Source organism: Palaemon carinicauda, chromosome 1 (genome assembly GCF_036898095.1).
Source record: "Palaemon carinicauda isolate YSFRI2023 chromosome 1, ASM3689809v2, whole genome shotgun sequence".
In the NCBI taxonomy this organism is placed as follows: domain Eukaryota; kingdom Metazoa; phylum Arthropoda; class Malacostraca; order Decapoda; family Palaemonidae; genus Palaemon; species Palaemon carinicauda.
The window spans coordinates 45,664,333-45,676,832 of NC_090725.1; positions in this window are offsets into that span (position 1 = coordinate 45,664,333).

Genomic DNA, 12,500 nt, shown 5'->3' on the forward strand with positions numbered 1-12,500 from the left:
ATTGGTAGATTTATTTTAATTAATTATTTATAGCATATTTTTTTATGATAATGATTCATTTTTTTTATTACATAGGTATAATAACTTTAATAGTAAGTAGATAGAGATGTTGAAAACAATAGTTTATAATGTAGAAAGATGTATAAAAATATCTCCACACGAATTTGCATGGTATCTCATTTCTATTTCGAAGATTAAAAGTCTATTTATAGCTAACCTCCGCATAATCTCGATATATTTGATGTACAACATATTTTTTGTATATATATATATATTTATATATATATATATATATATATATATATATATATATATATATATATATATATATATATATATATATATATATATATATATATATATATATATATATATATATATAAAATTAATATATCTTATGACTAATAAGTGCAGGTATTTTATCCCCCTTATTCCTTTATAATCAAAACTTTCTTTTATGTTAGTTCTTTTCTTTCCTTTTTAAATGCACTAAGGTAAGTCATAAGAAAAAATTTGTCATTAATTTATTCATGAGAACTCAGTTTATGAAACATCGGCTATTTCATTAAAGCTTGTCATGAAAATTCTTCTTCTTCTTCTTCTTCTTTTTCTTCTTCTTCTTCTTCTTATTATTATTATTAATTTTAGTGGTAGTAGTAGTAGTAGTAGTAGTAGTAGTAGTAGTAGTAGTAGTAGTATAAAAAAAAAGAAAAAAAAACTATGTTTTAATTACTTGATGGGGTATAAATATTATTTCTATGTTAATATATAACTATCAACCTTATCAGCTTTTTCCGAATATCTTATAATTATATACAATATGCCAGAATCTTATTTATTGTACCTAGTTATTTTATAATTGTTTCCACAAAAGTCAAATACAAGATCCTCTATCTACTTTAAGAATTTTCTGGCATTTATTTTAAAAAGAAAAATCATCCACCGGTTAGCAGATGATTTTAAACTCAGACGGGAATCATAACTTGAAGAGATGATGCAATTTCAACGGGGAGTCCTCCTCAGAAGGATGGAAGCTAACACCAGCCCCTTTAAGACAAAGCCAGTCTTACCCTAATTGTGAGAAGTGGGCAGAGTGTTACCTGTTAGAACGCTCATATGAAGCTAAGTGAGGGTTGTTCACAGAATTTCTTATTCAAGCTTACCTCTGGCATCTGGGAAGGTATTTGCCTTCTTGTGCCTAGCCTAGCTTGATGTTTGTGGGAAAGATTAGTGTTTGCATAAAGTCATTCCCTTCTACTTTATAATATTATAAATGAATATATTTATCTATGCTTTCTACACGCCATCACTTGTTTTTATAGTGAGTTTTCATTTATTTTGTAAGAAAATTATGCATGGCTTGTAGGAATATAAGAAACGTAATGCGTCTTAATATTTATCGTCAAAACCAGCAGTACATGTTACTCACTCACTGTTAACTCCACTCAGAAAATTGAACCCTCAGGATACTAGAAATGGGATTATCACAACAAATGAAGCTAATTTAATCATACTTATTGACAAACCAATATGAACTTAGAGGCGTTTAACGGTTTCCTTTTAGATAGGTTTTCATAGAAATGGATATGGTTTTTTCTTCCAATAATATGTTTCTAAGTGAGATATAAATACCATTAATGTATTTCTACTTAAACATAGAAATATTTTTTTAGTTATTTACAATAATGTACAGTAAACCAGGGAAAAATATGAATGTCTTCTTTTTGTCGTTTTTTTTTTTTCGAAAGTTCTATAAAGGTGTCATTTGCTCCTAATTGAAAAAGCTAAATAAGAAACTCAGGTAATTAGCAATTTAAGTAGTCATGTAATCCTCTATCGAAGTTATCTACTTTACTGTCTTTTAGATACTCTGTTGATATTTATTGGCAAATCATAAAATATTTTATAACATTGTTTTATATCTAGATAATTGAGAATATTGAGCTGATGAATAATAAGAAAGTGATGGTTGATTAGGATGAAACCATATTTCTCATTTCGATAACCATTCATTTTTTAGTACACTACATCTTTTAAGCCTTGATTGAAGATCACTCTTCACCAAAAAATCAATGGATGATATTCTGGACATAATTATTGTAGACATATTTGTAATATCCCGGCCAGAAACCTGATAATAGTCGTTGCTTAAAGTTAACATTCTCCTACACCATAAGTCTTTAGCGTAGATATTAATACATTCCATTTTTTGTGAATCTTTAAAACAAAATGGCTTAATAAAGACATAATTAGAATGTATCATATATCAAAATATTTGTGCAATGGTATAAAATAATTTATTATATATTCTATGTTGTCATCGATCATTAACAACTGATTTTGTTTTTTCTTTTAATTTCAAAATATATGTCATTTTTTTCCCAGTTCTTTTAAAGACAAGCCAACAATAACAAATAAAAACCATAAAAGAAACACATTTATAGCCAATAGGTTTTTGTGGAAAACAAAATGATTATAGACTTTGGAAGATAAGAAGAAATTTAGTTAGCGCTGTACTAACAAATAAAAAGAAAAATAATATGACATTGTAATCAACGAGGGCCTACTTTATTAACAGTAAAAATATATATATATTTTTTTTTTCATGGCTATACATATAAATCATCCTTAAACAAATTAAATTCTGACCTGTAAGTAAAATTATAACCACATCCAACCATAAAGATGAACATAAAAGAAAATTAAACCATTCTTTTATTGTTATAGCATCTATAAGGACAGAAATAAGAAAAATATCATCACTATAAAGATTATGAAAACTAACTCTTCTCTTTTATGAATAGATATAGATCTTTTCTTGCGTCTCCTTAGGAAGAATCAATTTTATGATGACAAGCAGCATTAAATCCCCTGAAGGAACCCCGCCACGGGGATTCCTGCAGAAATCGAAATCCTAGGAAATTGAAGGATTATTCTCAATTATATTAATGTAATTATTCAGTTTTAACTACTATGGATTTAATTTTCAAGGCTTGAATCCCAAACAAGTACGCAAATAAAAATATTTACCTTCTTTTGTATTTGTCTTTATGAGATAACATGCCTCTGAAATGTTGGAAATAATCGAAAACTTACGAAATATTTAGGTAATTCTACATAATAGATAAAAATGCGATTTTTCTCATAATATATTTTACTTCTACCTATGCCTGCTTGATGGAACAGTTTGCTTACAATAATCCCATCGTAACTTTAACGGCAAATTTAGGTGAAATATAGCATATGAAAAAATTGCTATTCTTTGTTGAAAAAAGCTTCTAAACAAAAATCATCAATTCCTTAATGACTTTTCTCGATGAAAAGTACCATCAGTGATGACAAGCTGCACCAAATTTCAGGAAGAAAACTTAATACAAGGTATTTCTGCAGAAAGCTCGAATTGCCGAAAATTAAATGATGGTTCTCAATTGCGGGAAATTGAAGGATGGTTCTCCTCTCCGAGCAAAAGGAAAAACTAAATTCTATCTGGTTCTATTGCGACGTCTCGACCGATATATCAGACCCACCATGGGAGATTTTCCAAGATATTTTTTCTTCAGAGATAATTTATGTAGGTTACTTTATCGGAAGAGTTTTCAAACACCAAGATTTCAAGAGAGAGAGAGAGAGAGAAAGATAGAGAGAGATCTTCATGCTTCCAACCCTTTTCTGAGTAACCTTTCACCTAACTATGATGCGCAATAATTTTATTCTATATTGGTCGTTCACTTTTCACTACCTTCTACTCATATATTTTATTTCATTGCTCCATGACAAAATAACCTAATAATTTTTCATAGCAATAATCTTTACCTACGCAGCATTTTTACCCTCTCAATGGACCAAATCCCCAAATTCACCGTATCATCAATTTGATCCCTCTAGCTTTTGCTCCTCTTTCCTAATTGACCAATGTTTTGAATTACTTTTCAATTGTTAACTGGTTATGAAAAATAATCTCTTAGATATAAATTTAGTTGTTTTACCAAGATGTTTTTATTCCAATCTCAACTAAGGTTTATCACCCTTCCTCAATGTTTAAAGTAGAGCCAAAGTATTTGGAATTATGTGTATGTTTTGAATAGAGACCTCATTTATAATGAAACTGGTTTCCTCTACGGCATAACTTCAATATAGCTCATATATGTCGTTACCTGACCTAATTGAAAGATTTTTTTGCCACTCTCAGGGCCTCTTCTACAGTTTTCCTATTTTCTCTTTTGTAATATCCAGATCAGTTTGATACAACGATTCTCAAAGGAAGGATTTAAAATATCTGCACACACTACACCCAACAACAGCATAAACAATACATAACCCAAATTAAACCTAGATCTTTCTTTCTTGATGCAGGTCGTGATTAATGTTGACCTTTCTATTTTGGTTTTGAAACTCCATTGTACATAAATACTTCATCCAATATATAACATGCATTGTTTATTTCTTTACTAGAACTATAGCCATCGTTTCCTATTAGAGCTTTATTATAAAGATCACATCAACTTCCTTGTATGAATCAAAACCGCTATTCATCAGACTTCACACTAATTTAAAACCTCTCTTCAGATGTTTTTCTAAAGAATTAAATACATATCAATCAGACTTTTATACGATGGTCACACTCAAGATAAGCCTCTTTTGATTAAATACATTTCCATGGTCACATTACAACACAGCCTCTTCCATATTGATTTTTTTAGTTCTTGCATCAGATTGGTCGTCGTTTATATCAAATGTCATATATTTCTATTTATATATTATTTCACTAAATTATAAGAAAACATCCATCTTGATTTCTATGTATTATATATCCATAGTAATTCCCCTTTCCTTTCAATCATCTATAATTACCTTTTGAAATTTCTTTTTGATAAAAAACAAAGATATTGCTATAGGTGATATAATTTAATTTGAAAATATTCTAAAAATATTCAATGTACTTTTTTTTTTAAATTTCATTATCTCGATCTCGATATGAGAACAAAGTTAATCAATTAATGGAGCAAAAAGAGTACAGAAAAGATTCAGTCTTATATTTCAATGTTCTCAGTGATTCTTGAGTGTGTGTGTATATACTTTAGGGATATATATCTATATATATATATATATATATATATATATATATATATATATATATATATATATATATATATATATATATATATATATATATATATGTGTGTATGTGTGTGTGTGTGTGTGTGTGTTTGTGTGTGTGTGTGTGTTTGTGTGTGTATGTATGTATTTATAGATATTTACATGATAGATTTTTTTCTTATATGACAATGACCTTATGCTATGGATAGTATTATAAGTAAAATTTATTATATTTAGAATTTATCAAATCAGCAGAGTTTGAATATAATATTTTAAGAATTGCAGTAGATTGACTTGCAATGTAAATACTAAATAAAATTTTCTCAGGAATTGATTCCAAGGAGCCTCCTATCTATCATTTCCAAAAGTCATATGTTTATGTATGAGTCAGGCACGCAATCACAAAAACAAACTTCTACACACAAACACGCACTTTTAAAAATTACCTGTTCCAACTCAGTCAGTCTGTATAATAACCACTGGATGTTGAGTATTCCTTATAAGAAATCCAATATTAGTGGCTATTCATATTTTTTTAGACATTAAGCTGTTTCTCCCATGAATGGGAAGATCGATAGAAAATCAAGAAAATAGTAATATGACTCCATTTTGTTACCCATTGAATCATAGATGGTTTCTCTATAAAGGAATACTTCCGCATCATTAGTCATTCTATGCAGGACAAAAGGCTCATCAATGGAGTCCATTTATATCAACGTCATTCCTTTTAGTCTCTTTTCTAACGTTATTTATCCAAAAAGTTTTTCTCTTCTTTATTTCAGAGGGAGATCTGATATATGGGCTATTTTCGTAAATTTTTATTTATTATTTGTATTCATAAAACCACATTATCCCCTAAGTAATATTATTTCACGTCTACTCAACTTAACATTTATAACCTTACCAATTCCCATTTCACTAAACATTCTGTTTTATTACTTTATAATTACAGCATGAACTTCTTCATTTACTTCGCTCCCATAACACACAACATTTTGTCTCAACTTCCAATAATAAAGAGAGTATCTCCAAAAAAAATTTTGGTTCAAATATTCAGTAACTCGTCTTTTATGTCATCTTACTAGCATCTGTTATTCCAAAATATACTTTTTTTTTTTTTTGGAAATGTACTCACTTACTCTCAGCGGCTTAGCATTGATACCGTATATAAAAAAAAAAACACTCCATATTGCCTTTCTACTCAGTCTATCGTAACCATTTTCCAGGTCCATATATGTCACACACAATTCTTTCCTTTTACTTCCAAGAATCTCATATAAATCTTTCATGATTAACACTTTATCTTCGATTTATCTTCCTTATCAATACTCAATTTTTTTATTCTATCTATTTAGTAATATATCTGCTTCAAAGATATTATATTTCATGCTATCAGTCTCCTTACAATCAACCTTATAAAGATAGTTCAAGAAGTATTTGCTTGGTATCCATCAATATATTACGAGGAATAATTCTTATGATTTTGAATAGAAGATAGAGTAAAGACAATTAAATGCAGTAGGTTGTACATGAATAAAAGCACAAAAAAAAATAATCCCTTTCTCTCACACCCGAGGAAGACATTCTTATGTTGCAATGCCGTACCTATTGCTACTGGTTTCCTTGGCAAGGGTTGTTTGTTGAACGCTATCGATTGGAAGGGAGCCTGATATGTGATAGTTGGCTGTTGGGGAAAGACATAATTTATAGGCTGGCTCGGTTCTGTTGACGCTACCAACTGTTGTCCTTTATCAAAAGCTTAGGTTACAATAAGGGATGCCAAATAGCGGCTGTTATGTTGTGTAAAACATGGACTCGTTTCGTTTGTAGATTACCGAACAAATATGTTTTCTAATGGTACATTGAAATTAATCCTATTATTATTTTCCGGGAAGGTTTTGTTAAAAAGAAAAAAAATGGTTATTTTGTGTATAATGTATAGAAAAGGATGTTCTAATTTCAATCTTTCTTGTTTGGTCAGTTTCTTTTAAACTTTTATTTAATATATATATATATATATATATATATATATATATATATATATATATATATATATATATATATATATATATATATATATATATCAATAATGGAGATTCATATTGTATCATATAGGCTTTGTACTTTTATTTTCATGTAGATAATGACGTTGGGAACAATATTAATAAGGTAAAAATATGTATGCATAATCCAACACAGTATGTCATGTATGGTATGAAGATTAAAAGTCTGTATAGTTATGTCCCATATGATGTCGGTATAATATCTAAACTGATACATGGAATTTTTTGAATAAAAAAATATATAATAACTGGTAAGAGGATTGATTTTTCTCCCTTATTCCTTTGTTATCAAAACTTTCTTTTATCATAGTTCTCGCCTTTCTAAATGTACTAATATAGGCCGGAAGAAAAACATTTTTCATACAATTATTCATGAGTAATCAGTTCTTAAAACATCGGTTATTTCAATAAGGCTGGTATTATTATTATTATTATTATTATTATTATTATTATTGATAGTAGTAGTAGTAGTAGTAGTAGTAGTAGTAGTAGTAGTAGTAGTAGTAGCAGTAGTAGTAGTAGTAGTAGTAGTGTTCAAGAAATAAATGTATATGTCGTAATTACTTGATAGGGTCTAAATATTATTATCATTATCATTAATATCAGCCTTTTTACGGTAATCTAATAATGAAATCAAATATGGCAAAAATTTATTTACTTTACCTGGCCACGTGACAATTGTTTACACAAAGGTTGAAGAGAAGCTCCTTTATGCAACTAGATTTTTTCTATGGCGGGGCGGGGGGGACGAAATAATTTCTTTTCCAAATGAACATCCTTCACAAGTTAGCAGATAATTCCCAACTCAGGCGGGAATCATAACTTAAATTGATGATGCAATCTCGACGGGGAGTCCTCCTTAGAAGGATGAAAGCTAACACCAGCCCCTTTAAGACAAAGCCGGTCTTACCATAATTGTGAGAAGTGGGCAGAGTGTTGGCTGTTAGAACGCTCATATGAAGCTAAGTGAGGGTTGTTCACGGAATTTCTTATTCAAGCATACGCCTGGCATCTGGGAAGGTATTTGCCTTTCTGTTTCTAGCTTAACTTGATGTTTGTGGGCGAGATTTGTTTTGCATGAAGTATTTCTTTCTACCTTATAGAATTATATGTAAATATATTTATCTCTGCTTTCTTTACGCCATCACTTGTTTAAATCGTGAGTTTTCACGTATTGCGTAGGTAAGAAAAAGTATGTATAGATTGTAAGAATAAAAGAAAAGAAAATTTTAGCAACATTTATCGTCAAAACCGGTAGTAGCAGTTACTTACTGGCAGTTAGGTCCACCAAGAAATTCATAGGAAAATTAAACCCTGAAGATACAAGAAATTTCTATTATAATAACAAATGAAACTAATCTAATCATAATTAATTGTCTTAGTTCTTTGGCGTTTTTTCAACTATCTTTGAAATAGGTTACTTCATAAAATAGTATATGAATATATTTATCCATGCTCTCTGTACGCCATAACTGGTCTTTATCTTGAGTCTCCATGCATTGTGTAAGAAAATGATATATAGTCTGTAGGAATAAAAGAAACGAAATGCTTATTGATATTTATCGCCAAAACCAGTAGTACCTGTTACTCAATCGCTGTTAACTCCACCCAGAAGTTTTTAAGAAAATGAAGCTCTGAAGATACAAGAAATGTTGAATATCACAACAAATGAAGCTAATTAAATATTATTTAATTGACTTAGTTTTTCAACCTAAAGTAGACTTGGTAAAAATATGTCTTTTTTTTTATTTCTGCCAACGTTTCATTATAGTCTCATTTGCTCCTAAATGAAAACTCTTAACAAATAATTCAAGTCAATAGCCATACAATTAATTATGCAATCATCTATCGGAGTTACTTACTTTACTATTTTCTAGATACTTTGTTGATATTTATAGTTATATTCCACAAAAATGTATGAACACGCATTAATATACTTTTCAATAATAGGTCGATACATAATTTGATCCATTAGGATTTTATTGGAAACAAGATAATTATAGACTTTGGAAGATAAGCAAATATTTAGTTATATGACATTGCAATTAACGTGGCCATACTCTATTAACAATGAACATAATCTAGCTATTTTTTTCGACTATGCAGATAGATTATCCTCTACCAAATTTAATTAAGACCTATAAGAAAAATTATAACCACAGCCAACCATAGAATATGAAGATGAAACAATGGGAAAATTAAACCTTTTGCATTACCATTATATCTATAAGGACAGAAATAAGAAAAAAAAAATCATTAATATGAAGAAAACGAGAACTAACACTAGTCTTTTATGAATAGATATAATTCTTTTCTAGCGCCTCCTTATGAAAAATCGCTTTTATGATGACAAGCGGCATTAAATCCCCTGAAGAAATCTCCCAACGGATATTCATCTACAAGTTCAAATCTTGGGAAATTGAAGGATTATTCTTAATTGTGCGAAATTGAAAGATGCTTCTCCCTTCGACCAATGAAAAAAAAAATGTTTCTTTTATCAGTTCCGATAGCAACGTATTGAGCAATATATCAGATCTTCCGAGTGAGAAATTCCATTATGTTTCTTTTTTTTTATGTTTACTTTGGTAAATACGATTATAACACTTGGGATAAAATGCAATAAATGCCTTATCATTCCCAGGGTGATTCACGGTGCTTTCTAGGAAGAGCCAGAAAAGGAAGGATGGAAAGATGTAATAATGTAAATAGGCCAAAAAAGTTTTCTGGAGATTTTGGGTGAAAAATATATTTAGTAATATATGCAACCTGTCAAAAGATGATGACTGAATATTTAGATAGATATGGACATGCATGCAAACACGAACACTTCTCACCTGGGTATAACTATTTCCTCTCACTCTATCAGTGGGACAACGGGAGCCTATCGGGACTGGAAATATATACACATATAAATACATTCACATACAAACATAAATATATATATATATATATATATATATATATATATATATATATATATATATATATATATATATATATATATATATGTGTGTATATATATATATGTATATATATATATATATATATATATATATATATATATATATATATATATATATATATATATATATATATAAATATTTATATATATATATATATATATATATATATATATATACATCTACCACCCATTACTTTTTTCTTAAAAAGTTTTATGATGTATATAATACTGCCAGATGAATTTTTCCAGAAAAATTTCCTCATGGTTATCAAGCTGGTGGTTATTAAAAGATAATAAGGAATAAAAGATACCATCATTTACCACATCCAGTTAGCACGGTACATTTTAGTGCCTTCGCATTAATTCTATAAACAGCCTTTGATTTGTTGTACATATTTCGGCTAATTACGTTGTTTATGGTATAATTATGTGACTTATGTCATGTGGTTTAGATTTTCTATGGCTTTTAAACCTCTGTAATCTAAACATTTACATTTATATTCATTGCTGATTAGTATTCTCTAGATAATAAACCACGCTTCAAATAAATACTTGTATGAAATTAGGATTTTCCAGGGACTAACCTTTTTCGTTTTTCACATTTTAGTAACCACTTTTTTAGATTGATTTTCCGTGTTGATTTTATTGTTCACATTATTGAAATTTAACCTCAAAGGTCATCATATGACAAGTGAGTTAGACCTATATAATATTCGATCCTATTACAATTAGAGCTATTAAATGATACATTTTTATTTACTAGTTTTAATAATTACTTATGCCTAAACTATCAGGGTTACTTGTGTTATATACAATTTTCAAAATTGTGTAGCTATTCTCCATTAAAATAAAACAGAAATATGACACCAGATTCTTAAACTCTGTCATTATCTGACGTATGCTGTGTTAGTTTACCAGACAACAACTATTATTATGGTAGTTAAGATTTGTCGTTTGCTACAAATAAATATATATTTGCATCTTTATATTTTCTCAAACGACTTCCTTAGCTTTCAGTTCAAGTGTCGGAAGATAAAATTTGAATAACAAATCATATCCTTCATTAGAGAGAGAGAGAGAGAGAGAGAGAGAGAGAGAGAGAGAGAGAGAGAGAGAGAGAGAGAGAGGCAGGCTGGCTATTACGATTATAACAGAAAGCTAGGAGAGCTGGATAAAAAAAGTTTCCATAGATTCTTATTCCTAATCAACTCAAAAGTGTAAGAAACTGAACTTTATACTTCGCTCTCTTTCTTTAGTTTGCTATTACAATATTTCAATGTATACCTCTGTTAGACATGGTTCTCGATGTAGATTTTTCACAGTAATACTTTTATCTATTTCTATAGATTATATTTTTAATAGATCCCTGGATCTTACCCATATTCCAAAATGCCCTTATTTGAACTTCGTTAATGGTGCTTTTATTCATCTGTCTTTCTTTGATTAAACCTTACTTGAAATGACATTTGCTCTGCTATTTTCTCAACCTTGATTTTTATTAAACCTCCCACCTTGTTCTTCGATATTCTATTCATTTCTTCAAAATCTATATTTCCTAGATAATAATGAGATATTAGTAATCAAATTCTAATGAGGTTGTTGATGAGTACTATAAACCTACCCTAGAACAAGCCATAAAGTTTTTTAATAACTGTTAATATGATTGGTTATCTGTCATCATTATTCAGTTTAAATGTATGCATTAACTTTTAACTATTATTAATGTAATTTCCACAGCTGGAATCACAAACCAGAAAACCAAGGGAAAAAAAACCCTTTGTTTTTCCTCTTATATCTCTGTTTATGTGATAGCATGCCTCCTTTGAAATGTTTTTAGAAATCAAAAACTAACGAAATATTTATGAATTTTTGCATTGTCGATAAAAACGTGATTTTTCTCATTTCAAATGAAGTAATTTTGCTTATAAAATATTTCGCTTGTACTTGGGCTTGTCTGATGGAACAGTTTTTTTACAATAATCCCATCGTAACTTTAATGGCAGAATTAATTGAAATATAGCATATGTAAAAAAAAATTAAGAAGGGTGTGTCATTATTGAATAGAGCTTCTAACGTGAAAGAAATTAAATCACCAATCTCAAATGACTTTTCTCGAAAAAAAAAAAACTCCCATAAGCGTTGAGAAGATGCACCAAATTCCCGGAAGGAAACTTACCAAAAGAGATTTCTGCAGAAAGCTCAAATTCCCTGGAATTGAATGATGGTTCTCAACTGCGTGAAATTGAAAGATGGTTCTCCCATCCGAGCAAGAAGGAAAAACTAAATTCTATCTGGTCCTATTTCGACGTCTCGAGCGATATATCAGACCCACCGTCGGGGAGTTTCCAGGTTTTTTTTTTCCTGCAAAGTCTGGTAAA